Source organism: Hemitrygon akajei, chromosome 12 (genome assembly GCF_048418815.1).
Source record: "Hemitrygon akajei chromosome 12, sHemAka1.3, whole genome shotgun sequence".
Lineage (NCBI taxonomy): Eukaryota > Metazoa > Chordata > Chondrichthyes > Myliobatiformes > Dasyatidae > Hemitrygon > Hemitrygon akajei.
In genome coordinates, this window is record NC_133135.1 from 83,763,829 (window position 1) to 83,785,183 (window position 21,355).

Sequence of the window (21,355 nt, forward strand, 5' to 3'; positions counted from 1 at the left end):
GGTTCCCACCTGCACACTGTCAAATAATGAAAGATGACAAAAATAACTTTAAAAGTTACATGTGGTACAGTAATTACAATGAACAGAGTGTCTTACAACATTTGTGGCGTCCGTCAGTCGTGGTCGACCATGGGTACTGCACCTCTGGTAGTCACTGTGAGTGGCTTCTCCAGGGCAGAGTTGATATGGAGATCTGTCTGTTCCCCATGCAGTGGGACCCCCTCTCCATGCTGACGACAGATCCAAAGGAACGACGGAAGGTGATACAGTTTGGTGCCAGCAGCATTGCAGGAGTTGTCGTGCCGGTACTGGGTACAGCAGTCAGCCGCCTTCGGACTCCGACTCCGGATTTTTCCTCAGTGTTTACTCCCAGAGCCTTTCTCGTCAGCGGGTATAGCCGCAAGGCAGCGGAGGTTTGAAATCGGAGATTTCCCTCTCCTAGATGAGCTACCATCCATGGTTAACAAGCCCCATCTGCCACTGGTTTTAAGACGCCAGTGGCCCACCTTTGCCCCTTCTGTCAGTGAGAACAGCTCCGCCGGGCATAAGAACTATGCCACATGTGAAGGCCAGGAGTTGGACTTGGTTGTCAGAGGCTGTTTGAGACGCACGCCATGAAGAGCATTTGTTTAGCAGTGGGAGTTCATCCTCACTACCACCCTTTGGCTATGACTACCCTAAACATACAAGTAGAGATATCAGAATGCAGTTTCACACACAATAGGACAGTGTCCATAACCCATGTCATATTCTAAGCTGAATAGCACCATACTAGTTTATAAAAGGTTTATCTGTTCAATACTCCATTCACATTGGCATGTTCACTGTTAGATACATATGCCATGAATTTTTCTGATGTGCAATGGAGCATTGGAGAATGAGGGGTGATTGTATAAAGTCATGAGGTACATAGATAGAATGACTGCATATATAATTTTTCCTAGGGTTGGGGAATCAATAACTAAAAAGCACAGGTTTAAGGTGAGAGGAGAGTAATTTAATAGAAACCTCCTGGGTAAATACTTCACACAGAGGGTGGACTACATATGAAATGAGCTGCCAGAGGAAGTGGTTGAAGCAGATATGTTCACAACACTTTAAAGACATTTGGACAAGAAAATGGATCTAAAAGGTTCAGAATGATATGTGGTAAACATGGGAAAATGGGTCTAGCTTAGATGGGAATCTTGGCTGGCCTGGGCCAGTTGAGCCAATAGACCTGTTTTCACACTGTGTAACTCAGAGTCTTTTTGACTCTATAACTCTAATAATATTGTGCTGCCCTCAACCAACTCTTCTGTAACCAACTACCATCAATATATCAGAAGGCTTTTAGCAACTTGAACCATCCTTTCAAACAGGAGGAGGGGAAAACAAACAAGCAGATGGAAGGGTAAAAGTAGTGGACACTGGAGATAATGATGACTTTGTGATAATTTCACGGCAATTGCAGTGCACAAGAAATACCTTTTATCTGGGTGCTGATGAGCAGGCCACTGAAATACAGAATGTCCTTTGATGATTGTCCTTCCAAGAAGGTTATATTTGTCCTCCTGCCAGTGGCTGGGTCCCAATTCTTCAGGCTTTGGCACATCCGGTGTTCGCTGTGCTTCTTTTCTCTTGGGATATCAGCGTTTTTATACCTGTGGCGCACAGTTCCAAGTCTCAGCAGTAACCACTCTTCGAGCCGGGGGAACAAATCAAGTCTGAGGAAGCCTGCAATAATGAGCGCCCTGTGGCATTTATCACAGTGACAGGATTGTAAATGATGCACTTTATTATCTCCTGTATGTATTCCCCTGCTTGGTACGATGAGAGGCAATTAATGTTTGCAGGGAGGGAAGAGGCCTTCCACCCGACCAGTCTTGTGCCATGCTAATAATTTAAACAAACCCTCTTGTCGGTCTGCATTTTCAGTCGACAACTGTTTCTTCTTTTATTTCTAAGTGCAGTTTAAAGGTTTTGTCCAAATAAAAACCACTCATATACTGCATCCAGATGCACAGTCTCTGACAGCAAGTTGTTATTCCAGCAGCTTTAATGACCTCAATGTTAGGCACTATCAAAGACTGAGGGGGAAAGGCGGAATGTCTAAAGTATCCACACATAATGAGCTACATTGTCTCCTTTTGACTACAAGATATTATCTCTCCACCTGCAAGACCTAATGGGTGCATTTTAAGGTATTGTTCTGCCCATCCGAATCAATCACTAAGACGAGCCTACAATGATGAGAATCCTCAACAAGACTATTTGGTGCTGTCTGTGTGGTACAAGCACACTCTGTGATCATGTGCTTCTCCGGTTGCCATGATGAGGCCGCTCTCAGGTTAGAGGAGCACCACCTTATATTCCGTCTGTGTAGTCTCCAACCTGATGGCACGAACATCGATTTCTCAAATTTCTGGTAATTCTCAAACCCGCCCCCACCGTCTCCTTCACCTTTCCCCATTCCCATTTCCGACTCTCACCTTATCTCTTTACTTGCCCATCGCCTCCCTCTGCCCTATTTTTCATGGCCTTCTGTCCTCTCCTATCAGATTCCCATTCTCCGGACCTTTATCTCTTTCACCAATCGACTTCCCAGCTCTTTACTTCACCCCTCCCCCTCTCCCGGTCTCACCTGTCTCCTACTACCTTGTACCTGTTCCTCTCCTCCCCCCACCTTCTTACAATAACTTCTCATCTCTTTTTTCCAGACCTGATGAAGGGTCTCGGCTCAAAGTGTCGGCTGTTCACTCAGAGATTTCCAGAGATGCTGTCTGGGCTGTTGAGTTCCTCTGGCATTTTGTGTGTACAGTCTGCAGGTTACAAGGTTAAATGACAGCTGTGATTGCAAGTAGTGTGTAGGTGAATAGTTGAACTTGAGGCTAGTTAATGACATTATGGGGACAATTAATGTTGGATTAATGTAAGGAGGTGGTTAATGTTCAGCATGGATTCAGGGTACCAACGGGCTTGTTTGTAAACTTTATTACTGTGACTCTAGAGCAGTATTTTTATGTAGGAATAGCAATACAGACTTGTTTCTAAATCTAAAATTGTCCAAGGTGCACATGAATAATGAGTCAGACTATTGGTATTTGGTGGTGCAGCACAGGGAAAGAATAAGGTTCTTTTTATGAATAATGAGTCCGATGGTCAGTGCAGTGAATTAGGCACTCTCGGTGCAGCAACACAGAGTATTAGAGGAAGTGTGTCATTCTTTCAATTCAAGATTCGAGTCAAAGCTGTCAGTATGAGGAGTGAGCACATTGACATTTTAGTACTGGCTCCATACAGTAATCACTGAGGTCATATTTATTTGGTAACATCACATCAAAGAATAGATTGAAGCACATTTTCTGCCCTTTCAGAGCAAGTCAGAAGTTGAAGTGTTCTGCACGCTGTTGATGTGAATGGTAATTTCCTTAAGAGCTCCTTTCAATCTAAGAACAAAACAGAAAGTACAAAAAAAATGTGAGCAGATGGCTTACAAATGCATTGTAAAAAGCTTGTTATCTCTCCTGTCGAGCAGGTGCAAGAACTTGGATTTGCTCAAAGTCTATTTCTACTTAGGCAGTTGAACAAATTCATTTACTTTTTTGGCAGTGAGTGAAGCAATCTTCAGAGAATCATTTTTTCCACAAAGTATAAAAAATATGTTTTGCTTTCTATGGTATTTTCAAATAAAAGATCTTAGTGGTTATTGGTTCATCAGCTTTGCACACTTAGCAACAAAGGCAAGGTATCCGATTTTCCACCTGGTTTAACAAATTGATCGGCATTGATACACAAAGAACAGTTGAGAGAGAAGAAAATGCAGCCCTCATCAGTTGCCAGTGTAGTAATGTTTACACAGGTAAAGTCTGAAACACTGAACAGGTTACGATGCATCTGTGGAGAGAAAAACACAACCAACAGTAACCTCACAAAAATATCTGATGAAAACTCTTTGATTTGAAACACTACCAAGAAGCCACTGCTGTGGGGATCACAAAATCTTTTAAGTGGATCATGGGCATAATGGTGGGGTATGTGTATGATTACTACATATAGGAATTTTGTGGAAGTGTGAGGTCTTGATCTTCAGATATACCTTCTCTCAAGTGAAGAGAGCCTGTGCTGGAGCACGAAAGATGATAGTAAATTTCATGAACTATGCATGCCTTTTCTAAGAGGTGGGTCCTGAGATATGAGAAGAGCTCCAAGCTTTCTGGGCTCCCTGGCTCTGTGAAACAGTGGAATTCTACTAGCTTTGCCACCGTGTCGCCCTGTATCACAGATGAGTTTATACTGCAGGAGTGATGCACTTGTACTGTGGTGTTGAAGTGGGTTGTGCATCTCTGCAGAACTGCTTATCCCCTCTTATAGCAAGCTAACAAACTTAAAGAAATCAATCATTCAGAACATATTCATATTTACTCAAAATTATCATCAAACACTCTTTGTATATTTTACTCTTATTCTGTGTGACTACTTAGCTGCTGCTGTTTAACTAAATCATATGTTTTAACCATTTCACAGCTCTTTGTAATTTCCCCCAGGTCTTTCAATAACCCTGTGTTTATCTGTCGGATAGGTGGCTGCAGTTCCTTCATTCATTCCAGTCGTCTGATTCTCCTTATTTCCCATAGGATTTGCACAAGCATTTTCTCCTCTTTATCAGACTTTCATTCTGTTAGCTGATTATTTACTTACTCTTGGCTTGTTTATCTGAGGCATGCTGGCAATCGCTAATGTTGCCTTTATAAAGGAAACAATGGACAACACATCTGCTTCTACAATATAGCAGGTAGATTAAAAAAATTAACTAAATGAGGCAGAGTGCTTCAGAGCAACGATTGCATGTGTTTGAGATGACACTTTCAGAAACCATGGTCAGAGGTTGAGCTTATTTGGTCTGCCAAGGATCCAACAGTAATTAATCATTCAAGTACCTTTACACAAAGCTCATTTGCCTTTATCTTTGTGCTTTACCTTGGTTCTCAGTATGGCAACAACACAATGTATAAGTTCTGTAAAATGGTTTCAAATCCCTTCATGGCCTTTTCCCTCTCCAATTGTCCGGGTTAACATCCAGGTCAAGATGACCTATCAACATCGTGGCTCTGATTTAATTGTTCTTTTTAGGTTCATAGGACAGTGTGCAGAGCTAGGAGTCGGATAAGGGTTCAGGGACAGGGATCAGTGTTCAAAGTTCAAAGTAATTTTATTATCAGAATACATACATGTCACTACATATAATCCTGAGATTCACTTTTCTGTAGGCATACTCAGCAAATCTATAGAAGAGTAACTATAACAGAATCAATGAAAGATCAGCCGGAACGTCAAAGTCAACAAATTGTGAAATGCAAATATAAATAAATAGCAATAAATAACGAGAACATGAGATAATGAGATAAAGAGTCCTTAAAGTGAAATAATTGATTATAGGAACATTTTACTGATGGGACAAGTAAGTCTAGTTATCTACTTTTGTTCAAGAGCCTAATGATTGAGGGGTAGCAACTGTTCTTGAAACTGGTGTTGCGAGACCTGTGACACATGTACCTTCTACCTGATAGGAGCAGCGAGAAGAGAGCATGGACTGGGTGGTGAGGATCTCTGATGATGGATGCTGTTTTCCAACAACAGTGTTTCACGTAGATGTGGTCAATAATTGGGAAGGATTTACCTGTGATATACTTGGCTGAATCCACTACCCTTTGTAGGATATTGCATTCAAAGACATTGGTGTTTCCATACCAGGCCATGATGTAGCCAGTCAATCTACTCTGCACATCTATAGAAGCTTGTCAAAGATTTTAATGACATGCAAGACCTGCAGACTCCTCAGGAAGTAGAGGTGCTGCCATGCTTCTTTCACAATAGCATTTGCATGTGAGGACATGTCCTCTGAAATAGTAACATGCAGGAGTGTAAAGTTGCTAACCCTCTCTGCCTCTGATCTTCCAATGAGGACTGGCTCAGGGACATCTGATTTCCCTCTCCTGAAGTCTGAAAACAGGATAAGGAAGCATTGAAGAGTCAGGGGCAGGAGCCTGTATTCAGAGTCCAAGTTGGAATGCTCAGCAATCCAGAAGTTAGGTCATGTCAGGCTAACAGGCACTGATGAGACCTGCGATCCCCAGTTTAATGAATTCCAGTTACAGGTCTGTAAGGGCTGGTAACCCCCACCACACTCCATCCTCAGTCACTAGGATCAGAACGTCAGTCATGTGAGTCCAGAAGTCAAGGCCTGATACCCTCTGGTATCAGGTCAATGATCCCAGAGGTTGGGTCACTCAAGGCCCGAAGATTAAACTCATGATTGGTGAGTTCTGGGGCTGAGGCCCAAATGTTAAACATGTCAAACCCATGATAGGCAAGTCTTGAGTCAAGGACCAAAAGTCAAACCCATGATTGGTGAGTTATGTGGTCAATACCCAGAGGGAGGCAAAGTTTGGAGGATAAAGCCAAAGTTTGAAGCCTAGAGCTCAATGACCGCAAAGGTAGAAAGCTGGAAAAGTCAAAAACCAAATTTAGTGAATGCAGAGGTAGTAAGCCCAAAGGGATGAAGAACAGAGTTGGCAGGTCCAGAGGTAGAGGGCCAAAGTTTGAGTCTGTGACTCTGAGAGTACTGGGCCAAGAGGTGGCCAGTCTTGGTGCTGGAAACCTGCCTGCATATGAGGGCTTGGATAAATGAGAGAGTGGCTTGCTGCTGTTGTTGCTACTGTATGTATTGTGTGTTGTGTGCTGTGTTAGATGTTGCATGCATGCTATGTTAGTGCCAGAATGTGTGGCAACACTTGTGGGCTGTCCCCAGCACATCCTTGGATGTGCAGTTTGTTAAAACAACCAATGCATTTCACTGTGTCTTCCGATGTACATGTGATAAATAAATCTGAATCTGAATCTCTCTCACATCCTCCAGCCTTCGAATCCTTCTGAAATTGGTACTCATTCAGATCTGGCCTTCTCTGCCATCAGTGGTAGAACCAACCCAATCTTTGATATTCCTTCCTTAAACCTCATTTGCCCCACCCTCTTTTTCCTTTCAGATGTATATTAGCACCAACCTCTTGGGTGAGTTTTTCATTAAAGAAAACAAAGGATTTAGTTAAATACAGGAACATGGCACTGAGGTAAAACATCAACAGGTGCTGGAAGTCCAGGGCAACACGTACAAAATACTGAAGCAACTCTGCAGGTCAAGCAGCATCTATGAAAATTAATTTACAATGTCTTGGCCTGAGACCCTTCATCAGAAAATAAGGGGGAAGATGCCAGAATGAAAAGGGGGAGGAGAAGAAGAATAGGCTGGAAGGTGATAGGTAAGGTCAGGACAGTGGGAAAAGTGAAGGGCTGGAGAAGAAGGAATCTGACAGGAGAGGAGAGTAGACCATGAGAAAAAGGGAAGAAAAAGGGATACCAGGGGATGAGATAGGCAGGTGAGGATAAGATATATGAGGCCAGAGTAGGGAATGGAAGAATGGAGAAGGCGGAGGAGTAAAGAAAAAGAAGATAAAATATATTCTCACTCTGCAAGCAAGAGAATTATCACCAAACACATTATTACTTCTGTAACCGGGTGACCATCGAATGCTATTCATTATCGTTAAAAAGTGTACTCAGGCATTCATCCGGGTAATGCTAGAATAGTTGTCTGTGCCTTTAATTGGAGATGATGACGTCATTACGCACGCGCGGGATAGTGGGGAGACCATTTTGTTTTCTGCTGCAGGAGCTGGTGGGGCTTTGAAATTGAGTTCCTCCCATGTGAGCATTAATTGACGATATACATGTGAATTCATTTATGCTTGTTGGCCAATCAGGAATATCAATAATTTGACATGTTTTACATGTGGATGTGTTAGATTTTCATGAGTGAAGAACTCGACACTGGATAGCGTGGCTTGTGCAAAGTTCCTCACCGGCCAAGTAGGTCAGTCTTCCTGTAATTTAACTACCAGGCACTATCTTGTAAAAGTTGTGCTGAAGCGTAGCTTTTGTCTAACTTTATTGTATCATGACTGATTGTGCATGTAACCGCATAATGTGAATGATTAGTCTCCGTTCGGGCGTTCAGCACGTGTGTACTAAAAAATAGTAGATGTCTTAGATAAGATGTATTCGCGTACATTTTTTGCTGCTATGTATAAGGTACAGGGTTGGAGGGGATTCTAATGTTGTTTGTATTGTGTTTCTTCAGAATTTCCACTACCGTATTAGTACTGTATTCGTTTTGTGCGGTTTTCTTTGTATTTTTATACTTCATATGCAATTGGTCGAGACGCAAGTGTGTGGGTCGAAGGTTAAATGGAGATTGTAAGTGGCAGGACCTGATTGTAAAGTCATTCGTTTTGTTTTAAGATCCTCTTCTGGCCCTTAAACGTCTAAAACAGATAAGGAATTAAAACCCGAAAAAGTAGTTGTTGTCCTGAGTGTGTACTTTTACGCAGGCTATAACATTTGGTACCAGGAGTGGGGCTAATTCCAAACCAGTTTAGAGGGTCTCTGATTGTTGTATGCAGTATAATATACAATACCTAATATGGTAGTGGTGAAGACTGGACTGTGTTCCCATCGGGCAGAAGGGGAGAGCGCCTGTTGCCTCGTGGAGAGCGTGGTGAAGCCTCGGGACTGGGCTGGGATGTCAGCGACTGACGTCAGGACACAGAGCGGTGACGTGGATCCAGGGAACTGCGGGCCGTGAAGCCATCACGTTTGCAGCAAAGGATGGCAGCAACTCCTTTTGCAGGCTTGTGAAAACTTTAAAGACTTGAGTTTTTACTATGTCACACTCAGAGGACAAACCAGTTGAACTTGATTTGAATGAGCAAATTAGGGAATTAGGTATGATGAAGCCATGGCAATCATAGATTCATTAAGCAAAAGGTCCTTTGTATATGTCCCCAGGAAAAGACACATTGTTCCTTTTACGGGGGATGTTGAGAAAGATGGGAGGTCTGTTGATGACTTTATTGAAGAAGTACAACGTGCACTTCATAGTAGAAATCAGTCTGACCAGGATCAATATGACTTTGTCATATGCACAGTGATGTGGGGGAAGACCGGGCTGGTGACTGTTCACCTATCTCAGGGAAGCTTTTAGAGACAAGCACAGCGTACCCCAGCCATGGCATAGCCTCTACAGTCGCAAACAGCTTGAGGGTGAAGATGTAAGAGAGTTTTCACATGCCCTAGCCCAAGCTCTTAACTTGATACAGTTACGCCTGCAGCCCCCTCCTTTTTGAGAATCGCAGGATCGCTATTGATTTGGGTCAGGAGACCCAGGAAATGAGAGAAAGACATGCAGAATCCACAAAGAGTTTGGAATGTGTCCTGGCCTCCGAAAGGCGGAACCATTGATAATGGCTATTGTCTCTTGGAGACGGGATTGTGTATTGAATACTGTATGATGCAATCGAAGCCTCAGGCAATGAACCGAGGGGGAGGTTGGTGGAGGGATTGCATCATCCCAGCCTGATTGACACCTGAGACCCTGTGAGTCAGGATAAAAGAGGGTCTGTGGGCACAGCCCCCTCAGACGCACCAGAAGAAACGCTAGCGATCCCGTACTAGCGAAAGCCGGTGGGGAAGGCCACGTGCGTCCGTTTCCATTTGCCCCAGAATCGGTGGGCCTTTACCATGGAAGAACGGTTTTTAGCTAACAACGGGGAAATCAACTCCCAACGTCTCTCGAAGGATTGACATCATAAAAGGAATGAGCAAGTTTTAACCCGTCTTTCTCTCCAACCAAAAAACTGCAGCTTGAATGAACTAAAGTGACTTTTATATTTCCATTGGACAATACATTATCCCCTAGACAACGATAGAGCTATTCCTTATTGATTATTATTATACTCGCGCTTTTAGATTTAGTATTGATGACGTATATTATCTGTATGTTTGCATTGATATTATTTTTGTGTATTTTTATCAATAAATACTGTTAAAAATAGTACCATCAGACTTCAATGGACCTCTCTACCTTTGCTGGTAAGTGAGCCAGTTACGGGGTACGTAACAATACTGAAGCACTGCCTTGATGCTGTGACCAATAAGAGGGTGGTACTAAGAGATCAATTTATAGAGGGGATCAGGGATCCTTCCCTCAGAAGGGAGCTCCACAGATTCGTGCGGAACCACCCTGAGTCCTCAATGATAGAAGTGAGAGAAGAGGCTCGTCTGTGGCTCGCAGAAGAGCCCCTGGGAGACACAAAGTCTGGAAAGTCAAGGGTAGCATTAGCCAGGCACAGTGCTCGATTGCTAAAGCTCAGGAATCTGAGTCTGTCACATTAGATGACATCCTTAAAGTAGTCGCAGAGCTGTGAGTTGACTCATGCAGTGAAAGATCTCACTGTACAGAGGGATTTTACACATGCTACTAGCGGCAGACGTAATTTACAGCCTAGGTTCACAGAAGATAGGACACCGATATGTTTCAAGTGTCGGGTGAGAGGGCACTTGGCCAAGAATTGCCCATAGAAGCAGTGTGCAGGGGAAGTGGAGTCTGCATCCTCCTGCTCTCAAGAGGTTGGGAGTCGGGCAATTCGGAGGAAACTCATAGATATGAAGGATCAACCGCTATCCCATGACCAGTTGCTGCAATGCGTGATAGGAACATGTCCAGTGGCTGAGCTTGAAATATCAGGTGTCCCTGTCCATTGTCTGTCGGACACAGGTAGTCAAGTAAGCACCCTGACTGAACAGTTCTTTGCAAACACTTGAATGGAGAGGACAAGGATATGTTGTCCACTGCTGGCTGGCTTAGGCTAACACTCTTGATATTCCTTACCTTGGGTATCTAGATCTAGAGGTTCAAGCAATGGGCATGAAGATACCAAATTGTGGCTTTCTAGTAGTCAGGGATCCTGGTGGCTCCGAACCACCTATCCCATGTTTTGTAGGCATGAGCCAGTGTAGGCAACTTGTCTACCCAGAGTTTGACACCACCCTAGAAGGGAAGCTGGATTCTCAATGCAGAGAAGTTTTCCAGAAAGTGCAGAAGCACGCTACTGAAAGAAAAGCAGTAGTCTGAGTATTGGGAAAAGATACTGAGCACATACCTGCTGGGTCTGAAACCACTGACAATAACCCCCATCCCACTTGAAAACTGCCGAGTTGGGCGCAGTGGAGCAAAGATGGATCTCACAGCTGTCAGGGTTTGACTTCGCTGTACAGTATCGTCCGGGTCGGAGCAATGCCATGGCTGATGCACTCTCTAGGCAGCCATTTGCAGGGGAGCCGGAGCCTGTCTCAGAAGATGCGGAGTTTGATGGGTCTGTGGCGATCTGTAATTTGATCAATCGCGGCATTGCTCTTGACCCGGCACTGGTTGCCGCTGGTCTTAACAGCTGTAGGGTTAAGCAGATTTGAGCTTGGGAAGCTGGTACTAGTGATGTAAGTGGTCCGATGCAAGGGAACACTCCAACGCCAGCTGTATCCCAGAGCCGACCGAGGGATGCGCATGCCAGAGCAAAAGAATACTCTGAACAGAAGGCAGCAGAACACATTGCCCGGCAGGAGGACAAAGTTTACTGTCCCAAAGTTGCTGTGAATGCGCTGGTTTACTTGAGTAACAGACCATTAGGCTGTAATAAGATCCAGGATGCTTGGAACCCTACCGTCTACAGGGTGGTAGAGGTACTGGGCAACACATACACTGTGGAACCTTGGGAGGGCGGGCCTAGCAAGAGGGTGAACAGGGTAGACATCAGGCCCTGTGAGAACCATCCCACTCCAGCTCCCCAAAGGAGACTGCTAACTCCAGTAACTCAGGCCAGCTCGCCCCTGGGGCAGGAATCAGAATCTGAGGATTCAGAAAATGGTATGATAGTGGTAGAAGATGTCAGAACAGGGTGTACAGAGTCTTGACCCTAGCCTAGACAGCATATCTTCCGAAAACGTGACACCTCCTGGGATTGAGACTGGGGAGCCGACAACTGCTAATGCAGGGGCAGAGGTCAGTAGCCCTCCTGGGGCAGCACCCCGCAGGAGTAAACGAGTAAATGCTGGACAGCACCCTAACCCACATCGCGCACCAAGGTCAGTCCCTGCTGAGGACCCCATCAGTCCGGCAACTGTGTCTGAGATACTGGCTAGTCTTAGTTCAGTTATCTTTAGAGAAGCACTTAAGGAGGTTAAAAGTACCCTTGTATTGAGCGAGTAATGGAGGACGATTACTTGAATGCAGGGAGAATGTAACCGGGTGACCATCAAATGCGATTCATTATTGTTAAAAAGTGTACTCAGGCATTCATCCAGGTAATGCTAGAATAGTTGTCTGTGCCTTTAAGTGGAGATGGTGACGTCATTACGCACGCGCGGGATAGTGGGGAGACCATTTTGTTTTCTGCTGCAGGAGCTGGTGGGGCTTTGCAATTGCGTTCCTCCCAGGGATGCTAGGCATGGTGAGGAAAGGTGAGCATTAATTTACAATATCCATGTGAATTCGTTTATGCTTGTTGGCAAATTGGGTATGCTGGTAATTTGACGTGTTTTACATGTGGATGCGTTAGATTTTCATGAGTAAAGAACTCGACGCTGGATAGCGTGGCTTGCAAGGTTCCTCACCGGCCAAGTAGGTCAGACTTCCTGTAATTTAATGACCAGGCAATATCTTGCAAAAGTTGTGCCAAAGTGTACCTTTTGTCTAACTTTATTGTATCATGACTGATTGTGCATGTAACAGCGTAATGTGAATGTTCAGTCTCCGTTCGGGGGTTCAGCACGTGTGTACTAAAAAGTAGTAGACATCTTAGATGAGAAATATTCGCTTACATTTTGCACTGCTATGTATAAGGTACAGGGTTGGAGGGGATTCTAATGTTGTTTGTATTGTGTTTCTTCAAAATTGCCACTACCGTATTAGTACTGTATTCGTTTTGTGCGGTTTTCTTTGTATTTTTATACTGCATACGCAATTGATCAAGATGCAAGCATGTGAATCGAAGGTTAAACAGAGACTGTAAGCAGCAGGACCTGATTGTAAGGTCTTTTGCTTTGTTTTAAGACCCTCTTCTGGCATTTAAACGTCTAAAACAGATAAAGGAATTAAAACCCGAAAAAGTAGTTGTCCTGAGTGTGTACTTTTACCCAGGCTGCAACAACTTCACCCTGTCCCTCTCTCCACTTTCTGCAGTAATTGCTTCCTCCGTGATTGTTATGTCCCGTCATCCCTCCCTTCACATCTCCCTGAAAGCAGCCAAAGTACTACATCTACCCATTCAGGTCCTCCCTCATCTCCAGTCAGGGCCAAGGTTGTCCTTCCAGGTGAGGCAACACTTCAGCTGTGAATCTGCTGGGGCCGTGTTCCCAATGCAGCCTCCTCTACACTGGTGAGATCTGACTTAAATTGAGCACTATCTACCCATCCACCAAAATCAGAATTTCCCAGTGGCCAACCATTTTAATTCCTATCCTCATTCCCATTCCGGCATGTCAGTCCATGGCCTCCTCTTGTGCCATGAGGAAGCCACTCTCAGGGTGGAGGAGCAACACGCATCTCATATCCCATCTTAATAGCCTCCAATCTGACAGCATGAATGTCAATTTCTACTTCCCTTTCCCCTCCCGTTTCCCTCATTTTCTATTCCCTACTTTGGCCTCTTATGTCTTCTCCTCATTTACCTATCACTTCTCCCTGGTTCCCCTCCTTCTTCCCTTTCTCCCATGGTCCACTCTCCTCTCCTATCAGAATCCTTCCTCCCCAGCCCTTTATCTTTCCCACTCACCTGGTTTCACCTATCATCTTCTGGCTTGTCATCCTTGCCCTCCCCACCTTTTTATTCTGGCACCTTCCCCCTTCCATTCATTCAGTCCTGATGAAGGGTCTCAGCTCGAAACATTGACTCTTTATTCATTTTCATAGATGCTGCCTGACCTGCTGAGTAACTCTAGCATTTTGTGTGTGTTGTATTGTAAATATATATCTAGCTGTATGCCTCTTCTGGCTGTCGATCCCTATACCCAGTACCCTCTGTGTGAAAACCTTAGCCCTAAGGTCTCCTCCAAAGCTTGTTTATTTATTTAGAGACCCAGCACGGAACAGACCCTTCCAACCCAATGAGTCACACTGTCCAGCAACTCACCTATTTAACACTAACCTAATCACGGAACAATTTACAATGACCAATTAGCCTTCTAACCAGTATGTTTTTTGGATTGTGCACCCGGAGGAAACCCACGTGCACACAGGAAGGAACGTACAAACTTGCTTACAGAAGTTCTCCCCTCTCTCTGCACTGGAGCCCTCTTGGTTGAGAATCCCCTGCACTCGGAAAAAGACTCTGATTGCCTATTCTATTTATGCCTTTCATGATTTCACAGATGATTTCAACGTTGGCCCTCAGTGTCCTGCGTTCTACAGGTTTTCACACAGAGGGTAGTGGGTATAGGGATCGACAGCCAGAAGAAGCACACAGCTGGATACAGTTACAATACAACACATGCAAAATGCCGGAGTAACTGAGCAGGTCAGGCAGCATCTAAGAAAATGAATAAAGATTCAATGGGCCCAACCGATCCAGTCTCTACTTTTTAATGCCATTCTCCATTCCAGGCAACATTCTGTTGAACCTTTACTGCAAGCTCTCCATTGCTACTGCATTCTTCTGATAATGGCCATCAAGAATGAATGTATGGAACAGCAACCTTCGGGAGCAAGTGATGTGAATAATTTCTTGGCGTGAATTTAATGCTTTCCAGACTTGCACAGCTGTGCTCTATTGCACAGAAGAAAACATTGTGCCTGACTTTGAACGGTGTCAGCCACATTAATTAAAATCTACATTTACTTTTGTTTGTTTGGTTCACTATTTGATGTTGTTCATTAATAAGTAGAGTGTATCTAGATACAAGTATTTTAAAAGTTATGTAAAAAATTTAAATATACTTAATTATTATTCAATTTCAACAATGAAATTTTAAAATGAATCAAACTGGCCTTTAGAAGACTGACAAAAGCATTCAGTATACGATGTGGCAGAACCATAGGATGTGTTATCTCATCTGCTTGCTACAGAAACTGCACTGCGGTGGTCAGGAAGACTCTACAATGGGTAGTCAAAAGTACCTAACGCATCATCAGCACTAGCCTATCTGCCATCAAGGACATATGTACAGAAGGGTGCTGGATAGGGCCAATAACATCATAATGGACCCTACTCTCGCTGCTCATGGACTGTTGTCTTACTCTCATCAGAGAGGAGGCAATGAAGCCAAGACAACCAGGCTCAAAAACGGTTACTTTCCCCAAGCAGGAAGACTGATCAACACTTCCACTCACTAACTCCACCACTATCTGATTGTTTCCCATCAGTCACTTTTACAGTCTAGTGTCACTTTATTGACATCCAATCAATCTATGTAACTAAGCTACCTTATGTACTTATGTACTGTGTGTTATTGTGTTCTTTATCTTTTGTATTTTTTATGGTGCTGTATCGGATCTGGAGTAACAATTATTTTGTTATCCTTACACTTGCGAACAGGAAATGACACTAAACAATCTTGAATCTCAAGGCTGCATCCTACTGACTGGATGGTCATGAAATCAAATGGGAACAGTTTGGCTGCCACAGGTGTGACTCCAGGACAAGCACAGGAGGAAAGCAGGTTGCATTGAATGCATACCATCCCGCTGTGGTAGTGCTGCCGACAGTGTGGATGGTGTGAAGTAGTTAATGGAACATTTAGTGTGAATAAATTAATGGGACAGGAGGTATAAATGAGCCCAACATGAATGTCTGATTGATGCATTACACTTGAATAAACACAGCATACATTAGAGGAGAATTAAAGAGTGGGCATTACTTAATTAATAGAGTGGGAGGCAAGTACTAAGTGATGGAGTATTCAACCAGAATGAATTCTTCTGATTTTGGGCATGACTAAAGCAGTCAGCACAAAGAAATGAAGCAATCAGCACGAGTAAGCTGATGATGATATGGGTGTAATGAATGTAATGGAGCCGTGGGCACACTATGACAATTTTACATTCTGCTTTCTTGTATTCTGAGTTGTTCTGTTGGGCACAATGGGCACGTTATGCTGGCTCAGAAATGCGGGCTGCCTCCTGTAGACCTTTAGGTGTGTTGGTTGTTTCACTGTACAGCGCGTTTCTATCTAGTTGCGATAAATATATCTGAACATGAATCTGAAGCTACCAAAAACAGCTGAGTTTATACAAATGGTGAATGGGTGGAACTCAGAGTGTGGTGCATTCAATGGTTTGCCACCGAACCCTCTAACAAACCTCTCAAGACGTACTGTTGAATGTTCTTGACTGGTACAGCAATTCAAACGTACAGGAATGTAAAAAGCTGCAGAGTAATGGACTCAGCCTAATACATCAAAGGTTCAAGAACAGCTCCTTCCCTTCAAACATTCGGTTCTTCACTCAACCAGCACAACACTGATCACTAGAGTTGAGCAATACTATTACCTGTTTAATCACCTTGCACTAGAATAGACCATATACTTTTCTGATTGTATTGTGACCTTTCTTGTAAAAAACTGTTTTTAATTGTGTTTACATTTTTCTTGTGAATGCTGCTTATATGATGCCATGTGTCTGTGAAGCTGTTACAAGGAAGTTTATTATTGCTTCTGTACATACATATACTTGTGCATATGACAATAAACTCTCCATTGACATTTTGGATACTACTGCAGTTCTGCACCAAGTTGCCAGCATTTATCTGCAAAAGTGCTTCTAAAATTTTGGCATGTCCTTTTTTTAAGGGCTGGTTGTCCCCGTGTGGTCCAGTTGAAAAGCTGGTTCTGATGAAGTTTCTGCAGCACTTCCACTGGAAGGTACAGGCAGGCAAACTCATAACATTTAAAAATAGAACATACAGCAAGGGAGCAGCACCTTCAAGCCCACAATGACTGCACTGAACACGATGCTGAATTACATTAATGTTCCTGCCTGATCCATATCACTCCAGTCCTTGCAGAGTAACCTGACTGTCTCAAAACCTGTTAACTGCCACCATCACACCTGATTACATCACTATCCTATTTCAGACACCCAGCACTTTGTATGTAAAACTAGCCCTGTACTCCTCCTTTAAAATTTCTCCCTCTTACATGCCCTCTAATATTTGATATTTTAGCACCAGGAAACAGGCTTCTGACTGTCCAACCTATCTCTGCCTCCAGTAATTTTATAAATCTCTCTCAGGTCTCACCTCAGCTTCTGATGCTCCAGAGAACATAACCCAAATTTAGGAAGTACATAGCTGAGCATCTGAATTGCAATGTACTAAGTGCTGGTAATTGGAATTGGTATAGATGTGCTATTTGTAGATAGCACGAACATGTTTCTCTGTTGTATGACTCCATGACTTTAAAAAGATACTTGTGTAGAACAGGGGTTCCCAGCCTTTTTTATGCCATGGACCCCTACCATTAACCAAGGGGTGTGTGGATCCCAGGTTGGAAATCTCTGGTGTAGGGGGACACTCACATTGACTGCATCTAACTACTTTAGCTCCCAGCACCCATTCAGTTTGATTGGTTTGTACCGGCACCCCAAATCCAATAGCTGCAGTCTCTTGTGTCATGATTTTACTACTCCACTGCAAAGTCTTTTCAAGGTATGCTCACTTAAAAGAAGTTTTCCTTTTGACAGATCCTCTCTCACTGCTCCCTTCTGAGATTCCTGCTGCCCACATTCTCTTGTCACGCCCCCTCCCCTCAGTTCTTTATACTGGCCATTTCCTTTCCACCTTTCAGTCCAGGTGAAGCATTTCCACCTCAAACACTGACTGTTCAGATGCTCCGCAACCTGCTGAGTTCCTTCAGCAATTTGCTTTTGCTCCAGGTTCCCAGATCTGCATTCTCTTGTTCCACCACAAAACTATTGGATAGCTGACACATACAGAAATGTGCAGGGCAGAGTTCAATGAATAGAAATATTCAAAAAATAATTACTTTGGATATTGGACTTGCAGTCCTTTATCTATTATAACTAGTTAACTTTTTTCAATGTATTTGGAGGGGAGATGGAGAATAAACTCACCTGGAGTTACTTTTCCCACTGATTAAACTAGTAATTTGATGGGTTGGCTGGGTAATTGAAAATAACATCTCACACTCTGTTGTAAATCCCTTCAGTTTCTCTTGGTCATGTGTTAAAGTGAGACGAAAAGACTTGAACAGGGACTCTAGCTGAACACTTACGGGGAGAGTCAAAATCTGTTTTGGAAAAAATCCAGCAAAGTTCTTTGAAAAGTTAGAAAATAGGAGGATAGTCACATTGAAACTTGTACAACAATGGGATAATGTGCAGTATTCATTAATAAAGTGAATGTTCTATGACTTACTAAAATATAAAGAGAAATTGCTGGAAATTCTCAGTAGGTGAGGCACAGAACTGAAAACTCTGATGAAGGGTTTCGGCCCGAAATATCGTCACTACCTCCTCCCATAGATGCTGTCTGGCCTGCTGAGTTCTGCCAGCATTTTGTGTTTTTATTTATTTCCAGCATCTGCAGATTCACTCGTGTTGAACTGAAAACTCTGTCAGCTCTACAGAAAGATCTTCCGGAGGAATCTTGAACTGTTCCTTATCCCTCAGGCACTGCCTGAGTTATTAAGGGTTTATGATCATCCCTCAGAAGCTGAGGTGCAAACTGTTTCCCGTTGTGTCTCAACACCTCTCTCTATAACTGGATCTTGGACTTCTTTACAGAAAGGCCACAGTCAGTTTGTGTTGCCAGAAACACCTCTAGCTGCATCATGCTGAGCACCAGCGCTCCCCAGGGCTGTGTGCTCATCCCACTGCTGTTCATGTGTGACCGCACTGCTAGATCCAGTTCAATCCAAATCATCAAGCTCACTGATGACACTGTTTGACATCATCAACAAAAATGACAAGACAGCATACAGAGAGGAGGTAGAGTGGCTGATAGATTGGTGTGAGCACAATAACGTGTCTGAATGTAGCCAAGACCAAGGAGTTGATTTGAGCCTTTAGGAAGGAGTTGGCTGACCAATCATCACTGCATATAATCAGCTCCTTCGTGGACTGTGTTAGGAGCACAAAGTTTCTGCAAGTGCACAAAATGGCTGATCTCACATGGTCCCTCAACACCGCCTCCTTGGTCAAGAAAGCACAACAGCATCTCCACTTCCTGAGGAGATTAAGGCAGGCCTGACTCTCTCACTCCATTCTAACCAACTTTTACAGGAGCACCATTGAGAGTGTCCTGACCATCTGCATCAGCATCTGGTAGGGGAATTGCTAAGCATCTGAGTGCATGTCCCTACAAAGGGCTGCTGAGGATCATCAGGGTCTCTTTTCCACCCACCAGTGAATATTTTTCAAGAACTCAGTGTATGCAGGGCTCTTAGCATTATCAATGATTTCTCCCAACTGTCCAACAACTTCTTTGACCCCAACCATCAGGCAGGTGGTTTCATAGCATTAAGGCAAGAACTGCTAGATTGGAAAGCTGCTTATTCCCCCAGGCAGTAAGATGACCAAACACCCTGCCTCCGTCCACACCTCATCACTTATGCAATGCCAGTAATGTTATACTGTTTACTTCTTAACTTGTACCATAAATGCACCTTATTATTTATTAATTTATTTGTGGTAATATTAATTTATGTGCTGTGTGTATGAGTTATATATTCTCTGTTGTGAGCCTTGGTCCAGAGGAACATTGCTTCATTTGGCAGTATACATGTGTATGGTTGAATGACAATGAATTTGAACTTTATTTTACCACTATTCAGACTTTCATCAAAGTTATAGTTTCAGATTACTACTTTTCTGTGCTTTATGACTCAAGATCTCTATCAGTCCTGGGAGCAGTTAGAGATTAAATAGGCTTAAAGATGCAAAGAAAAGTGATGTGAGCTGTAGTGCACAGGTAGAGGCAAGGCTCAAAGGGGAGGTCGATGATGGGATGAAAGGCAAGAGAGATGAACTAAGTGAAAGAGAAAGAGAAACAGGATGTGAATATCTAAAGAAGCATATCATAGCAACTATGCTGTGGATGCTATAAATTCGAAGGTTTCTGGAGAAGTTAATTATTTGAAACACTGAGGCAGGAAGCCTGTGATGATTTTCAGATTCATATTCAGATTCAGTTTATTGTCATTTAGAAACCACAAATGCAATGCAGTTAAAAAATGAGACAACGTTCTCCGGAATGATATCACAAATAAAAAGCACTCGACAAAACAGACCACACAAGAAAAACCACATAACGTTTGGTAATCTCCAATCCAGAGTCCAGAGAGGCTGCTGCATATTAATATTGTGCTACCATCTTAGCACATTCCCTGGAAAGGAACTCCAAATCCATCAGACAAAACAAGACTACCCAGACACACCAAGTCAGGAGACCAACTTTACCACCCAACAAACCAAAAACCTACACAAAACCACATAGTTATAGTTAACATTTAGTTGCAACAGTGCAGACAATACCATAATTGATAAAAGACTAACTGACAAATACCTCATAATTTAACATTTAGTTCCAACAGTGTAAAGCTATACCGTAATCTGATAAAGAGCAGTCCATGGCACGGTAAAAAAAAGTCTCAAAGTCCCAACAGCCCATCATCTCACGCAGACGGTAGAAGGAAAATAAATTCTTCCTGCCATGAACCTCCAGTCCCCTGGAAGCACCCGACCACAGCCAACTCTGAGCCCGTTCGAAAACTTCGAGCCTCCGACACCGAGCACCGAGCACCATCTCTGCCGAACGCTTCGACCCTGGCACCGGCCGCCAAGCAACAGGCAAAGCCGAGGATTCGGGGCCTTCCTCCCGGAGATTTTCTGATCACACTGTAGCAGTGGCAGTGAAACAGGCGTTTCAAGAGTTTCACCAGATGTTCCTTCGTGCTTCATCCGTTCGTCTCCATCAAATCAGGATTGTACACGGCATCCTACTTGACAGATTACAGATATTCATTCTGAAGTGGCCGCTGCGCACTGCTGCGTCACACCGCTATCTTAGTCAAAGTCAGAATGTAAGGTGCAGCTCCATGAGTTTATGTTGAGCTTCACTGGAACAAGGCAGGAGGATGTAGACAGAGGAAGAAGAAAGGGTTGGAGAGTTTAAATGACAAGTAGCTAGAAACTCAGAATCTCTCTTGTGGAGTGATCCTCTGCAAATTGATAAGCCAATCTTACACAGTGGAGACATTCTGAATATAGAACACAGAGTTAGGAGAAATATACCAAATTCCATATAAGACCATAAGATATAAGAGTAGAAATAGGCCAGTTGGCACATTGAGTCTGCTCTGCCATTCAATCATGGGCTGATCCAATTCTTCCAGTCATCCCCACTCCCCTGCCTTTACTCCATACCCCTTGATGCCCTGGCTAATCAAGAACCTATCTATCTCTGCCTTAAAT

At 43.5% G+C, this 21,355-nt stretch overlaps 1 long non-coding RNA gene across 2 annotated transcripts in view; it reads right to left on the minus strand.

Annotated features, from left to right (window-relative positions):
* Positions 1-3,284: 3,284 nt before the first annotated feature.
* The window catches only part of LOC140736608 (uncharacterized), a 34,190-nt gene continuing 16,119 nt past the window's right edge, over positions 3,285-21,355 (minus strand). For both annotated transcript variants that reach the window (XR_012100985.1, XR_012100986.1), the window contains exon 2: positions 3,285-3,428. This is a non-coding gene — a long non-coding RNA (uncharacterized lncRNA). The remainder of the gene's footprint in view (positions 3,429-21,355) is intronic.